General features: G+C 36.1%; 7 long non-coding RNA genes across 13 annotated transcripts; all 7 read left to right on the top strand.

The window, feature by feature from the left end:
• The first annotated feature begins 816 nt into the window (after positions 1 to 816).
• Positions 817 to 3,293, top strand: LOC121792030. 4 transcript variants are annotated; one of them, XR_006048822.1, is made up of 10 exons: positions 817 to 959; positions 1,061 to 1,132; positions 1,232 to 1,318; positions 1,417 to 1,528; positions 1,632 to 1,794; positions 1,883 to 2,003; positions 2,237 to 2,306; positions 2,411 to 2,550; positions 2,640 to 2,778; positions 3,207 to 3,293. It is a non-coding gene; the product is annotated as an uncharacterized LOC121792030 (long non-coding RNA). The 4 variants fall into 4 exon arrangements; XR_006048821.1 differs by having other exon boundaries at positions 2,107 to 2,306; XR_006048824.1 differs by having other exon boundaries at positions 1,061 to 1,152; positions 2,107 to 2,306.
• Positions 3,294 to 3,302: 9 nt separating this feature from the next.
• LOC121792026 lies at positions 3,303 to 6,601 on the top strand. Its single transcript, XR_006048818.1, has 13 exons — positions 3,303 to 3,339; positions 3,492 to 3,610; positions 3,700 to 4,042; positions 4,144 to 4,215; positions 4,315 to 4,401; positions 4,500 to 4,611; positions 4,716 to 4,878; positions 4,966 to 5,086; positions 5,190 to 5,389; positions 5,494 to 5,633; positions 5,723 to 5,861; positions 6,290 to 6,423; positions 6,577 to 6,601. It is a non-coding gene; the product is annotated as an uncharacterized LOC121792026 (long non-coding RNA).
• A 696-nt stretch (positions 6,602 to 7,297) lies between these two features.
• LOC121792027 lies at positions 7,298 to 7,896 on the top strand. The gene is made up of 4 exons (XR_006048819.1): positions 7,298 to 7,319; positions 7,399 to 7,485; positions 7,583 to 7,694; positions 7,800 to 7,896. It is a non-coding gene; the product is annotated as an uncharacterized LOC121792027 (long non-coding RNA).
• Positions 7,897 to 7,916: 20 nt separating this feature from the next.
• On the top strand, positions 7,917 to 8,450 carry LOC121792029. Its single transcript, XR_006048820.1, has 3 exons — positions 7,917 to 7,960; positions 8,049 to 8,169; positions 8,274 to 8,450. It is a non-coding gene; the product is annotated as an uncharacterized LOC121792029 (long non-coding RNA).
• Positions 8,451 to 10,036: 1,586 nt separating this feature from the next.
• On the top strand, positions 10,037 to 12,559 carry LOC121792021. Of its 3 annotated transcripts, none has more exons than XR_006048799.1 (10): positions 10,037 to 10,205; positions 10,307 to 10,378; positions 10,478 to 10,564; positions 10,663 to 10,774; positions 10,879 to 11,041; positions 11,130 to 11,250; positions 11,354 to 11,552; positions 11,657 to 11,796; positions 11,886 to 12,024; positions 12,454 to 12,559. It is a non-coding gene; the product is annotated as an uncharacterized LOC121792021 (long non-coding RNA). The 3 variants fall into 3 exon arrangements; XR_006048801.1 differs by having other exon boundaries at positions 10,307 to 10,398; XR_006048800.1 differs by lacking the exon at positions 11,657 to 11,796.
• LOC121792022 lies at positions 12,557 to 13,119 on the top strand. Its single transcript, XR_006048802.1, has 3 exons — positions 12,557 to 12,586; positions 12,765 to 12,857; positions 12,947 to 13,119. It is a non-coding gene; the product is annotated as an uncharacterized LOC121792022 (long non-coding RNA).
• A 923-nt stretch (positions 13,120 to 14,042) lies between these two features.
• On the top strand, positions 14,043 to 15,109 carry LOC121792025. 2 transcript variants are annotated; one of them, XR_006048816.1, is made up of 5 exons: positions 14,043 to 14,125; positions 14,214 to 14,334; positions 14,438 to 14,637; positions 14,742 to 14,881; positions 14,971 to 15,109. It is a non-coding gene; the product is annotated as an uncharacterized LOC121792025 (long non-coding RNA). The 2 variants fall into 2 exon arrangements; XR_006048817.1 differs by lacking the exon at positions 14,742 to 14,881.
• Positions 15,110 to 15,528: the final 419 nt, after the last annotated feature.

Here is a 15,528-nt window from a genome sequence, read left to right as displayed (position 1 = left end):
ATGCCTGATAAACATGAAAGATCTTGAAGTTAATAGTTCTCATTTAGCTTATTTTCATGGAAGCAGATCTTTTAATACTTGTTATGTCTTCTAAAACTGATGCAGTGGTCTAGGCAACTGGTATGTGCTGTTTTATCTTATGATGAATCTGTCGCCTATGCCTCCACTCGTGGGCAAGGAGCTATATGAGAGCTCTCCCTTTTTGGAAAATGAATGTTCACTGCTGAGGGATGTATTAGGTGAAGATAATCTCTGGATTTTGTTTTTAATTTTCTGCTGCATATGCTGATTAGTTAGCTTCCAAAGCATATTTGGTTTCTTTTGCAAAAAGAAAGTTATTTAAAAGGGTATATCTGCTGTTACATTAACTTTCCTCAGTTAAATTTGCAGGTTAAGAAATGTTATATTATTAAAATCAGAGGAAAAGATGACGAGAGGAAAGATATTCTGAACTTGTGGGTGAAGGCGCTTACGTAAAGTCTATGAAAACATCGGGAAGATTAGAGTTCAAGGTGACATGTGGTATTACAAGAAATTGTTTTATGCTTCTTGAGCATGGCTTGTATTTAACTGTACAAAGTTTTTCTATTATTTTTCAGTTCGTAATGTGAAAATGGGGACGAAGCAACCCACTGGTTTCACGTTTACATCTTTAAAGTCTTCATCACGGTGAAGATGGAAACATTTCAGCAAAGGTTATCAAATGTGAAATTGGTTGTTTCATCCAACAAAAAGAAACAAAAAAAAAAAGAAAAAAAAGAAAAAAAAAGAAAAAAGGAAAAAAAAAAAATGAAAAAGAGATGAAAAAAGAGAAAAAAAAAAAAAATAAAAAAAATCTGACATTGTAAGAGGCTCTCTTTATTGCATAGAAGCGTTGCACACTTAATTGTTGGGACTCGTGGATACTTGAAAGAAGTACCCATGCTCATAAAGCGCATCAACTTATGAATTGGTGCAAGGTATGCATGTTTCTTACATTCATTCATATATCAATTATGGAGTCTTGTTTCTCATTCAATCTAACTTCTACTCGGATTGCAAATCTTGTTTTTAATTGCAGAATCATATTCTTGTATGTTGAGATTGAAAAGTTCGTCCGAAGAGGATGCATTGGGAATGCAACCGGGACCTGGTGAAGCTCGTGTTTTATATGTTTTGTTTCTCATTCTCCGTCTAGTTCTTAAGTTTGGCAGATCATCAATAAGTGAATTATACTGCTCTTGATCTGCAGCTTGCCAGGTGGATTTGGAGATGATCTGAATCTGAATTATATTGTGGGCATGTTCTTGTTCAGGTGGCTGACATTTCTGATGAATTGGTACTTGATCTTGACCTCATGTTTGGTTTTTTGTTGTTTTGAAACAGATCTGTTTATGTGTCTGAAAGGGTTAAATTTTTCTGCTTGTTTTAATGCAGGGGAAGAAGCGTCGTCAGTGTGTTATATCCGGGGAAAAAGAGCATGAAAAAGCTGAGAAAAATACAGCTATACATCAACTACTCAACCACTGCAGATAAAGATAGTTACAAGGTATATGCAGATGTTTTATATGTCATGCTTAGCGCCTATTTCGTTCAAATCAAGATTCCATCCTTCGGCGAAAGTGGCATTACTAACTATGTGTTACGTCCAGTGCATATCTGTAGCAGAAACTATCGCTTAAGACTGTGTTTTGGAGACTGCGATGAAAGGCCAACAGTTTCAGCACAGAAACTTGTTGCTACATGGTTCGTGGAAATGGTTGGTGGATTCATTTGCATCTTTTCTGGCGTTTTAGATGCATACACAAAGCTCAGGTATCATGAATGTGCATTGCTGGTTACCTGGAACGGCTATATATGTTTCCACAATTGTTAAATGCATTCTTGCTTTTCGATCTTTTAGATACCTTTCATACGTTATGGATATCTCCACAGCAACAGTAGATTATCTTGATTTGGTGCACGACATTCTGCTGCCCATGGTAATCAAAGACAAAAGTAAGCACACATTGAGTCACTAAGAGGTAGGTCGTTATGTGGCAAGTTGTCGTTTTCTTATCATTTTTACATTTCCTGGTTATTGTATGATAGTATCTAATTTAATGTCTTGATTGTTTTCCTGATCAGGCCCGTTTTCTGGGAGAAGTTTCTGTTTCTGTTCAAATTGAGCAGATACTCACTCTGGTCTTCGAGAATTTCAAGTAACTTGATGAATCATCGATGTCGGGTATTAAAGATGTATTCGGACCTGCAACAGGATTTGCTGCACCTGCACTTGATCCAGCTTTGAAGCTCTACAAATGGTTGCATGATATTCTTTCCCCGAGGTGCGCTTAAAGCTATGTAGATATTTCCATGTGGGAAGGTGCCGGTGCTCAAACTGTCGCCTGTTTGTCTCTCTTTTGAATATAACTGTGATGTTTCTCTGCAGATTGCTACGAGAAAAAGGTCAATCAGGCACTTGTTTGAAATTGATGAGTTCTTTTCGACTAATAACGAAAACATGTTATTGGATCCCGTGGCTGTCTCCACAGCATATATGAAAGGAAAAACTAATGCATGGGTCTCAAGGTAATAAAGAAGAATTTGTGTTTATTATGATTTGGAATTAGAAAGTTCTTTCTACAGTTTTAATCTTACTGATTATTAGTTTTCTACAGATGTGAAGGTAGCAGTGAAAAACAAAGTTCCTCTTGTAAGGTCGTTGACTTGAGCTGTGTTACATTCTGTATTGAAACAAGTAACACAGCGACCATACCTAAGGTTCACGAGGAATATGTTCCCTCATTTATTTTGGAGGTAAGTTAGAAGCATAATCTGTTTCTCTCAACCATGCATATTTATTTTGATTTTTTTCAATCAATTACTTCTTTAACACCTGATATTGATCATTGAATCAAAATATGTCTCGGAATCTCAATTGTTTGTAATGAGTAACTCCGTTGTAAAAAAACTTTATATTCCACTGTTCCACAAAGAAATATGTCAGAGATGACAGATGAATTAATAAAATATCTTTTTCTTCACTTCTAGATTTTGCGTAGCTATAAGTACATTGTTGCAAAAAGCATTATCAATTTTTTATGCTAGGAGATATTCCCATAGGAAATTCGGGATTCTTTATGCCTGATAAACATGAAAGATCTTGAAGTTAATAGTTCTCATTTAGCTTATTTTCATGGAAGCAGATCTTTTAATACTTGTTATGTCATCTAAAACTGATGCAGTGGTCTAGGCAACTGGTATGCTGTTTTATCTTATGATGCATCTGTCCGCCTATGCCTCCACTCGTGGGCAAGGAGCTATATGAGAGCTCCTCCCTTTTGGAAAATGAATGTTCACTGCTGAGGGATGTATTAGGTGAGATAATCTCTGGATTTTGTTTTTAATTTTCTGCTGCATATGCTGATTAGTTAGCTTCCAAAGCATATTTTGGTTTCTTTTGCACAAAAGAAAGTTATTTAAAAGGGTATATCTGCTGTTACATTAACTTTCCTCAGTTAAATTTGTAGGTTAAGAAATATATTATTAAAATCAGAGAAAAAGCTGACGAGGAAAGATCATTCTGAACTTGTGGGTGAAGGCGCTTAAGTAAAGTCTAAGAAAACCATCGGGAAGATTAGAGTTCAAGGTGACTATGTGGTATTACAAGAAAATTGTTTTATGCTTCTTGAGCATGGCTTGTATTTAACTGTACAAAGTTTTTCTATTATTTTTCAGTTCGTAATGTGAAAATGGGGACGAAGCAACCCACTGGTTTCACGTTTACATCTTTAAAGTCTTCATCCACGGTGAAGCTGGAAACATTTCAGCAAAGGTTATCAAATGTGAAATTGGTTGTTTCATCCAACAAAAAGAAACAAAAAAAAGAAAAAAAAGAAAAAGAAAAAAAAAGGAAAAAATGAAAAAAGAAAAAAAAAAGAAAAAAAATCAAAAAAATCTGACATTGTAAGAGGATCTCTTTATTGCATAGAAGCGTTGCACACTTAATTGTTGGGACTCGTGGATACTTGAAAGAAGTACCCATGCTCATAAAGCGCATCAACTTATGAATTGGTGCAAGGTATGCATGTTTCTTACATTCATTCATATATCAATTATGGAGTCTTGTTTCTCATTCAATCTAACTTCTACTCGGATTGCAAATCTTGTTTTTAATTGCAGAATCATATTCTTGTATGTTGAGATTGAAAAGTTCGTCCGAAGAGGATGCATTGGGAATGCAACCGGGACCTGGTGAAGCTCGTGTTTTATATGTTTTGTTTCTCATTCTCCGTCTAGTTCTTAAGTTTGGCAGATCATCAATAAGTGAATTATACTGCTCTTGATCTGCAGCTTGCCAGGTGGATTTGGAGATGATCTGAATCTGAATTATATTGTGGGCATGTTCTTGTTCAGGTGGCTGACATTTCTGATGAATTGGTACTTGATCTTAACCTCATGTTTGGTTTTTTGTTGTTTTGAAACAGATCTGTTTATGTGTCTGAAAGGGTTAAATTTTTCTGCTTGTTTTAATGCAGGGGAAGAAGCGTCGTCAGTGTGTTATATCCGGGGAAAAAGAGCATGAAAAAGCTGAGAAAAATACAGCTACACATCAACTACTCAACCACTGCAGATAAAGATAGTTACAAGGTATATGCAGATGTTTTATATGTCATGCTTAGCGCCTATTTCGTTCAAAATCAAGATTCCATCCTTCGGCGAAAGTGGCATCACTAACTATGTGTTACGTCCAGTGCATATCTGTAGCAGAAACTATCGCTTAAGACTGTGTTTTGGAGACTGCGATGAAAGGCCAACAGTTTCAGCACAGAAACTTGTTGCTACATGGTTCGTGGAAATGGTTGGTGGATTCATTTGCATCTTTTCTGGCGTTTTAGATGCATACACAAAGCTCAGGTATCATGAATGTGCATTGCTGGTTACTGGAACGGCTATATATGTTTCCACAATTGTTAAATGCATTCTTGCTTTTCGATCTTTTAGATACCTTTCATACGTTATGGATATCTCCACAGCAACAGTAGATTATCTTGATTTGGTGCACGACATTCTGCTGCCCATGGTAATCAAAGACAAAAGTAAGCACACATTGAGTCACTAAGAGGTAGGTCGTTATGTGGCAAGTTGTCGTTTTCTTATCATTTTTACATTTCCTGGTTATTGTATGATAGTATCTAATTTAATGTCTTGATTGTTTTCCTGATCAGGCCCGTTTTCTGGGAGAAGTTTCTGTTTCTGTTCAAATTGAGCAGATACTCACTCTGGTCTTCGAGAATTTCAAGTAACTTGATGAATCATCGATGTCGGGTATTAAAGATGTATTCGGACCTGCAACAGGATTTGCTGCACCTGCACTTGATCCAGCTTTGAAGCTCTACAAATGGTTGCATGATATTCTTTCCCCGAGGTGCGCTTAAAGCTATGTAGATATTTCCATGTGGGAAGGTGCCGGTGCTCAAACTGTCGCCTGTTTGTCTCTCTTTTGAATATAACTGTGATGTTTCTCTGCAGATTGCTACGAGAAAAAGGTCAATCAGGCACTTGTTTGAAATTGATGAGTTCTTTTCGACTAATAACGAAAACATGTTATTGGATCCCGTGGCTGTCTCCACAGCATATATGAAAGGAAAAACTAATGCATGGGTCTCAAGGTAATAAAGAAGAATTTGTGTTTATTATGATTTGGAATTAGAAAGTTCTTTCTACAGTTTTAATCTTACTGATTATTAGTTTTCTACAGATGTGAAGGTAGCAGTGAAAAACAAAGTTCCTCTTGTAAGGTCGTTGACTTGAGCTGTGTTACATTCTGTATTGAAACAAGTAACACAGCGACCATACCTAAGGTTCACGAGGAATATGTTCCCTCATTTATTTTGGAGGTAAGTTAGAAGCATAATCTGTTTCTCTCAACCATGCATATTTATTTTGATTTTTTTCAATCAATTACTTCTTTAACACCTGATATTGATCATTGAATCAAAATATGTCTCGGAATCTCAATTGTTTGTAATGAGTAACTCCGTTGTAAAAAAACTTTATATTCCACTGTTCCACAAAGAAATATGTCAGAGATGACAGATGAATTAATAAAATATCTTTTTCTTCACTTCTAGATTTTGCGTAGCTATAAGTACATTGTTGCAAAAAGCATTATCAATTTTTTATGCTAGGAGATATTCCCATAGGAAATTCGGGATTCTTTATGCCTGATAAACATGAAAGATCTTGAAGTTAATAGTTCTCATTTAGCTTATTTTCATGGAAGCAGATCTTTTAATACTTGTTATGTCATCTAAAACTGATGCAGTGGTCTAGGCAACTGGTATGCTGTTTTATCTTATGATGCATCTGTCCGCCTATGCCTCCACTCGTGGGCAAGGAGCTATATGAGAGCTCCTCCCTTTTTGGAAAATGAATGTTCACTGCTGAGGGATGTATTAGGTGAGATAATCTCTGGATTTTGTTTTTAATTTTCTGCTGCATATGCTGATTAGTTAGCTTCCAAAGCATATTTTGGTTTCTTTTGCACAAAAGAAAGTTATTTAAAAGGGTATATCTGCTGTTACATTGAACTTTCCTCAGTTAAATTTGTAGGTTAAGAAATATATTATTAAATCAGAGGAAAGCTGACGAGGAAAGATCATTCTGAACTTGTGGGTGAAGGCGCTTACGTAACGTCTAAGAAAACCATCGGGGAAGATTAGAGTTCAAGGTGACTATGTGGTATTACAAGAAAATTGTTTTAATGCTTCTTGAGCATGGCTTGTATTTACTGTACAAAGTTTTTCTATTATTTTCAGTTCGTAATGTGAAAATGGGGACGAAGCAACCCACTGGTTTCACGTTTACATCTTTAAAGTCTTCATCCACGGTGAAGCTGGAAACAGTTCAGCAAAGGTTATCAAATGTGAAATTGGGTGTTTCAATCCAACAAAAAGAAACAAAAAAAAGAAAAAAAAAGAAAAAAAGAATAAAAGGAAAAAATGAAAAAAGAAAAAAAAAAAGAAAAAAATCAAAAAAATCTTGACATTGTAAGAGGATCTCTTTATTGCATAGAAGCGTTGCACACTTAATTGTTGGGACTCGTGGATACTTGAAAGAAGTACCCATGCTCATAAAGCGCATCAACTTATGAATTGGTGGCAAGTATGCATGTTCTTACATTCATTCTATATCAATTATGGAGTCTTGTTCTCATTCAATCTAACTTCTACTCGGATTGCAAATCTTGTTTTTAATTGCAGAATCATATTCTTGTATGTTGAGATTGAAAAGTTCGTCCGAAGAGGATGCATTGGGAATGCAACCGGGACCCTGGTGAAGCTCGTGTTTTATATGTTTTGTTTCTCATTCTCCGTCTAGTTCTTAAGTTTGGCAGATCATCAATAGTGAATTATACTGCTCTTGAGTCTGCAGCTTGCCAGGTGGATTTGGAGATGATCTGAATCTGAATTATATTGTGGGCATGTTCTTGTTCAGGTGGCTGACATTTCTGATGAATTGGTACTTGATCTTAACCTCATGTTTGGTTTTTGTTGTTTTGAAACAGATCTGTTTATGTGTCTGAAAGGGTTAAATTTTTCTGCTTGTTTTAATGCAGGGGAAGAAGCGTCGTCAGTGTGTTATATCCGGGGAAAAAGAGCATGAAAAAGCTGAGAAAATACAGCTATCACATCAACTACTCAACCACTGCAGATAAAGATAGTTACAAGGTATAGGCAGATGTTTTATATGTCATGCTTAGCGCCTATTTTCGTTCAAAATCAAGATTCCATCCTTCGGCGAAAGTGGCATCACTAACTATGTGTTACGTCCAGTGCATATCTGTAGCAGAAACTATCGCTTAAGACTGTGTTTTGGAGACTGCGATGAAAGGCCAACAGTTTCAGCACAGAAACTTGTTGCTACATGGTTCGTGGAATGGTTGGTGGATTCATTTGCATCTTTCTGGCGTTTTAGATGCATACACAAAGCTCAGGTATCATGAATGTGCATTGCTGGTTACCTGGAACGGCTATATATGTTTCCACAATTGTTAAATGCATTCTTGCTTTTCGATCTTTTAGATACCTTTCATACGTTATGGATATCTCCACAGCAACAGTAGATTATCTTGATTTGGTGCACGACATTCTGCTGCCCATGGTAATCAAAGACAAAAGTAAGCACACATTGAGTCACTAAGAGGTAGGTCGTTATGTGGCAAGTTGTCGTTTCTTATCATTTTTACATTTTCCTGGTTATTGTATGATAGTATCTAATTTAATGTCTTGATTTGTTTTCCTGATCAGGCCCGTTTTCTGGGAGAAGTTTCTGTTTCTGTTCAAATTGAGCAGATACTCACTCTGGTCTTCGAGAATTTCAAGTAACTTGATGAATCATCGATGTCGGGTATTAAAGATGTATTCGGACCTGCAACAGGATTTGCTGCACCTGCACTTGATCCAGCTTTGAAGCTCTACAATGGTTGCATGATATTCTTTCCCCGAGGTGCGCTTAAAGCTATGTAGATATTTCCATGTGGGAAGGTGCCGGTGCTCAAACTGTCGCCTGTTTGTCTCTCTTTTGAATATAACTGTGATGTTTCTCTGCAGATTGCTACGAGAAAAAGGTCAATCAGGCACTTGTTTGAAATTGATGAGTTCTTTTCGACTAATAACGAAAACATGTTATTGGATCCCGTGGCTGTCTCCACAGCATATATGAAAGGAAAACTAATGCATGGGTCTCAAGGTAATAAAGAAGAATTTGTGTTTATTATGATTTGGAATTAGAAAGTTCTTTCTACAGTTTTAATCTTACTGATTATTAGTTTTCTACAGATGTGAAGGTAGCAGTGAAAAACAAGAGTTCCTCTTGTAGGTCGTTGACTTGAGCTGTGTTACATTCTGTATTGAAACAAGTAACACAGCGACCATACCTAAGGTTTCACGAGGAATATGTTCCCTCATTTATTTTGGAGGTAAGTTAGAAGCATAATCTGTTTCTCTCAACCATGCATATTTATTTTGATTTTTTTCAATCAATTACTTCTTAACACCTGATATTGATCATTGAATCAAAATATGTCTCGGAATCTCAATTGTTTGTAATGAGTAACTCCGTTGTAAAAAAACTTTATATTCCACTGTTCCACAAAGAAATATGTCAGAGATGACAGATGAATTAATAAAATATCTTTTCTTCACTTCTAGATTTGCGTAGCTATAAGTACATTGTTGCAAAAAGCATTATCAATTTTTTATGCTAGGAGATATTCCCATAGGAAATTCGGGATTCTTTATGCCTGATAAACATGAAAGATCTTGAAGTTAATAGTTCTCATTTAGCTTATTTTCATGGAAGCAGATCTTTTAATACTTGTTATGTCATCTAAAACTGATGCAGTGGTCTAGGCAACTGGTATGCTGTTTTATCTTATGATGCATCTGTCCGCCTATGCCTCCACTCGTGGGCAAGGAGCTATATGAGAGCTCCTCCCTTTTGGAAAATGAATGTTCACTGCTGAGGGATGTATTAGGTGAGATAATCTCTGGATTTTGTTTTAATTTTCTGCTGCATATGCTGATTAGTTAGCTTCCAAAGCATATTTTGGTTTCTTTTGCACAAAAGAAAGTTATTTAAAAGGGTATATCTGCTGTTACATTAACTTTCCTCAGTTAAATTTGCAGGTTAAGAAATATATTATTAAAATCAGAGGAAAAGCTGACGAGGAAAGATCATTCTGAACTTGTGGGTGAAGGCGCTTACGTAAAGTCTAAGAAAACCATCGGGAAGATTAGAGTTCAAGGTGACTATGTGGTATTACAAGAAAATTGTTTTATGCTTCTTGAGCATGGCTTGTATTTAAACTGTACAAAGTTTTTCTATTATTTTCAGTTCGTAATGTGAAAATGGGGACGAAGCAACCCACTGGTTTCACGTTTACATCTTTAAAGTCTTCATCCACGGTGAAGCTGGAAACATTTCAGCAAAGGTTATCAAATGTGAAATTGTTGTTTCATCCAACAAAAAAGAAACAAAAAAAAGAAAAAAAAGAAAGAAAAAGAAAAAAAGGAAAAAATGAAAAAAGAGAAAAAAAAGAAAAAAATAAAAAAAATCTGACATTGTAAGAGGCTCTCTTTATTGCATAGAAGCGTTGCACACTTAATTGTTGGGACTCGTGGATACTTGAAAGAAGTACCCATGCTCATAAAGCGCATCAACTTATGAATTGGTGCAAGGTATGCATGTTTCTTACATTCATTCATATATCAATTATGGAGTCTTGTTTCTCATTCAATCTAACTTCTACTCGGATTGCAAATCTTGTTTTTAATTGCAGAATCATATTCTTGTATGTTGAGATTGAAAAGTTCGTCCGAAGAGGATGCATTGGGAATGCAACCGGGACCTGGTGAAGCTCGTGTTTTATATGTATTGTTTCTCATTCTCCGTCTAGTTCTTAAGTTTGGCAGATCATCAATAAGTGAATTATACTGCTCTTGATCTGCAGCTTGCCAGGTGGATTTGGAGATGATCTGAATCTGAATTATATTGTGGGCATGTTCTTGTTCAGGTGGCTGACATTTCTGATGAATTGGTACTTGATCTTGACCTCATGTTTGGTTTTTTGTTGTTTTGAAACAGATCTGTTTATGTGTCTGAAAGGGTTAAATTTTTCTGCTTGTTTTAATGCAGGGGAAGAAGCGTCGTCAGTGTGTTATATCCGGGGAAAAAGAGCATGAAAAAGCTGAGAAAAATACAGCTATACATCAACTACTCAACCACTGCAGATAAAGATAGTTACAAGGTATATGCAGATGTTTTATATGTCATGCTTAGCGCCTATTTCGTTCAGAATCAAGATTCCATCCTTCGGCGAAAGTGGCATCACTAACTATGTGTTACGTCCAGTGCATATCTGTAGCAGAAACTATCGCTTAAGACTGTGTTTTGGAGACTGCGATGAAAGGCCAACAGTTTCAGCACAGAAACTTGTTGCTACATGGTTCGTGGAAATGGTTGGTGGATTCATTTGCATCTTTTCTGGAGTTTTAGATGCATACACAAAGCTCAGGTATCATGAATGTGCATTTCTGGTTACCTGGAACGGCTATATATGTTTCCACAATTGTTAAATGCATTCTTGCTTTTCGATCTTTTAGATACCTTTCATACGTTATGGATATCTCCACAGCAACAGTAGATTATCTTGATTTGGTGCACGACATTCTGCTGCCCGTGGTAATCAAAGACAAAAGTAAGCACACATTGAGTCACTAAGAGGTAGGTCGTTATGTGGCAAGTTGTCGTTTTCTTATAATTTTTACATTTTCTGGTTATTGTATGATAGTATCTAATTTAATGTCTTGATTGTTTTCCTGATCAGGCCAGTTTTCTGGGAGAAGTTTCTGTTTCTGTTCAAATTGAGCAGATGCTCACTCTGGTCTTCGAGAATTTCAAGTAACTTGATGAATCATCGATGTCGGGTATTAAGATGTATTCGGACCTGCAACAGGATTGGCTGCACCTGCACTTGATCCAGCTTTGAAGCTCTACAAATGGTTGCATGATATTCTTTCCCCGAGGTGCGCTTAAAGCTATGTAGATATTTCCATGTGGGAAGGTGCCGGTGCTCAAACTGTCGCCTGTTTGTCTCTCTTTTGAATATAACTGTGATGTTTCTCTGCAGATTGCTACGAGAAAAAGGTCAATCAGGCACTTGTTTGAAATTGATGAGTTCTTTTCGACTAATAACGAAAACATGTTATTGGATCCCGTGGCTGTCTCCACAGCATATATGAAAGGAAAAACTAATGCATGGGTCTCAAGGTAATAAAGAAGAATTTGTGTTTATTATGATTTGGAATTAGAAAGTTCTTTCTACAGTTTTAATCTTACTGATTATTAGTTTTCTACAGATGTGAAGGTAGCAGTGAAAAACAAAGTTCCTCTTGTAAGGTCGTTGACTTGAGCTGTGTTACATTCTGTATTGAAACAAGTAACACAGCGACCATACCTAAGGTTCACGAGGAATATGTTCCCTCATTTATTTTGGAGGTAAGTTAGAAGCATAATCTGTTTCTCTCAACCATGCATATTTATTTTGATTTTTTTCAATCAATTACTTCTTTAACACCTGATATTGATCATTGAATCAAAATATGTCTCGGAATCTCAATTGTTTGTAATGAGTAACTCCGTTGTAAAAAAACTTTATATTCCACTGTTCCACAAAGAAATATGTCAGAGATGACAGATGAATTAATAAAATATCTTTTTCTTCACTTCTAGATTTTGCGTAGCTATAAGTACATTGTTGCAAAAAGCATTATCATTTTTTTATGCTAGGAGATATTCCCATAGGGAAATTCGGGATTCTTTATGCCTGATAAACATGAAAGATCTTGAAGTTAATAGTTCTCATTTAGCTTATTTTCATGGAAGCAGATCTTTTAATACTTGTTATGTCATCTAAAACTGATGCAGTGGTCTAGGCAACTGGTATGCTGTTTTATCTTATGATGCATCTGTCCGCCTATGCCTCCACTCGTGGGCAAGGAGCTATATGAGAGCTCCTCCCTTTTTGGAAATGAATGTTCACTGCTGAGGGATGTATTAGGTGAGATAATCTCTGGATTTTGTTTTTAATTTTCTGCTGCATATGCTGATTAGTTAGCTTCCAAAGCATATTTTGGTTTCTTTTGCACAAAAGAAAGTTATTTAAAAGGGTATATCTGCTGTTACATTAACTTTCCTCAGTTAAATTTGCAAGTTAAGAAATATATTATTAAAATCAGAGGAAAAGCTGACGAGGAAAGATCATTCTTAACTTGTGGGTGAAGGCGCTTACGTAAAGTCTAAGAAAACCATCGGGAAGATTAGAGTTCAAGGTGACTATGTGGTATTACAAGAAAATTGTTTTATGCTTCTTGAGCATGGCTTGTATTTAACTGTACAAAGTTTTTCTATTATTTTTCAGTTCGTAATGTGAAAATGGGGACGAAGCAACCCACTGGTTTCACGTTTACATCTTTAAAGTCTTCATCCACGGTGAAGCTGGAAACATTTCAGCAAAGGTTATCAAATGTGAAATTGGTTGTTTCATCCAACAAAAAGAAACAAAAAAAAGAAAAAAAAGAAAAAAAGAAAAAAAAGGAAAAAATGAAAAAGAGAAAAAAAAGAAAAAAATAAAAAAATCTGACATTGTAAGAGGCTCTCTTTATTGCATAGAAGCGTTGCACACTTAATTGTTGGGACTCGTGGATACTTGAAAGAAGTACCCATGCTCATAAAGCGCATCAACTTATGAATTGGTGCAAGGTATGCATGTTTCTTACATTCATTCATATATCAATTATGGAGTCTTGTTTCTCATTCAATCTAACTTCTACTCGGATTGCAAATCTTGTTTTTAATTGCAGAATCATATTCTTGTATGTTGAGATTGAAAAGTTCGTCCGAAGAGGATGCATTGGGAATGCAACCGGGACCTGGTGAAGCTCGTGTTTTATATGTTTTGTTTCTCATTCTCCGTCTAGTTCTTAAGTTTGGCAGATCATCAATTAGTGAATTATACTGCTCTTGATCTGCAGCTTGCCAGGTGGATTTGGAGATGATCTGAATCTGAATTATATTGTGGGCATGTTCTTGTTCAGGTGGCTGACATTTCTGATGAATTGGTACTTGATCTTGACCTCATGTTTGGTTTTTGTTGTTTTGAAACAGATCTGTTTATGTGTCTGAAAGGGTTAAATTTTTCTGCTTGTTTTAATGCAGGGGAAGAAGCGTCGTCAGTGTGTTATATCCGGGGAAAAGAGCATGAAAAAGCTGAGAAAAATACAGCTATACATCAACTACTCAACCACTGCAGATAAAGATAGTTACAAGGTATATGTGGATGTTTTATATGTCATGCTTAGCGCCTATTTCGTTCAGAATCAAGATTCCATCCTTCGGCGAAAGTGGCATCACTAACTATGTGTTACGTCCAGTGCACATCTGTAGCAGCAGAAACTATCGCTTAAGACTGTGTTTTGGAGACTGCGATGAAAGGCCAACAGTTTCAGCACAGAAACTTGTTGCTACATGGTTCGTTGGAAATGGTTGGTGGATTCATTTGCATCTTTTCTGGAGTTTTAGATGCATACACAAAGCTCAGGTATCATGAATGTGCATTTCTGGTTACCTGGAACGGCTATATATGTTTCCACAATTGTTAAATGCATTCTTGCTTTTCGATCTTTTAGATACCTTTCATACGTTATGGATATCTCCACAGCAACAGTAGATTATCTTGATTTGGTGCACGACATTCTGCTGCCCGTGGTAATCAAAGACAAAAGTAAGCACACATTGAGTCACTAAGAGGTAGGTCGTTATGTGGCAAGTTGTCGTTTTCTTATAATTTTTACATTTCCTGGTTATTGTATGATAGTATCTAATTTAATGTCTTGATTGTTTTCCTGATCAGGCCAGTTTTCTGGGAGAAGTTTCTGTTTCTGTTCAAATTGAGCAGATACTCACTCTGGTCTTCGAGAATTTCAAGTAACTTGATGAATCATCGATGTCGGGTATTAAAGATGTATTCGGACCTGCAACAGGATTGGCTGCACCTGCACTTGATCCAGCTTTGTAGCTCTACAAATGGTTGCATGCTATTCTTTCCCCGAGGTGCGCTTAAAGCTATGTAGATATTTCCATGTGGGAAGGTGCCGGTGCTCAAACCGTCGCCTGTTTGTCTTTCTTTTTTATATAACTGTGATGTTTCTCTGCAGATTGCTACGAGAAAAAGGTCAATCAGGCACTTGTTTGAAATTGATGAGTTCTTTTCGACTAATAACGAAAACATGTTATTGGATCCCGTGGCTGTCTCCACAGCATATATGAAAGGAAAAACTAATGCATGGGTCTCAAGGTAATAAAGAAGAATTTGTCTTTATTATGATTTGGAATTAGAAAGTTCTTTCTACAGTTTTAATCTTACTGATTATTAGTTTTCTACAGATGTGAAGGTAGCAGTGAAAAACAAAGTTCCTCTTGTAAGGTCGTTGACTTGAGCTGTGTTACATTCTGTATTGAAACAAGTAACACAGCGACCATACCTAAGGTTCACGAGGAATATGTTCCCTCATTTATTTTGGAGGGTAAGTTAGAAGCATAATCTGTTTCTCTCAACCATGCATATTTATTTTGATTTTTTTCAATCAATTACTTCTTTAACACCTGATATTGATCATTGAATCAAAATATGTCTCGGAATCTCAATTGTTTGTAATGAGTAACTCCGTTGTAAAAAACTTTATATTCCACTGTTCCACAAAGAAATATGTCAGAGATGACAGATGAATTAATAAAATATCTTTTTCTTCACTTCTAGATTTTGCGTAGCTATAAGTACATTGTTGCAAAAAGCATTATCAATTTTTTATGCTAGGAGATATTCCCATAGGAAATTCGGGATTCTTTATGCCTGATAAACATGAAAGATCTTGAAGTTAATAGTTCTCATTTAGCTTATTTTCATGGAAGCAGATCTTTTAATACTTGTTATGTCATCTAAAA

This window comes from Salvia splendens, unplaced genomic scaffold, assembly GCF_004379255.2.
Source record: "Salvia splendens isolate huo1 unplaced genomic scaffold, SspV2 ctg998, whole genome shotgun sequence".
NCBI lineage: Eukaryota > Viridiplantae > Streptophyta > Magnoliopsida > Lamiales > Lamiaceae > Salvia > Salvia splendens.
This window is presented reverse-complemented; position numbering and strand designations above follow the sequence as displayed.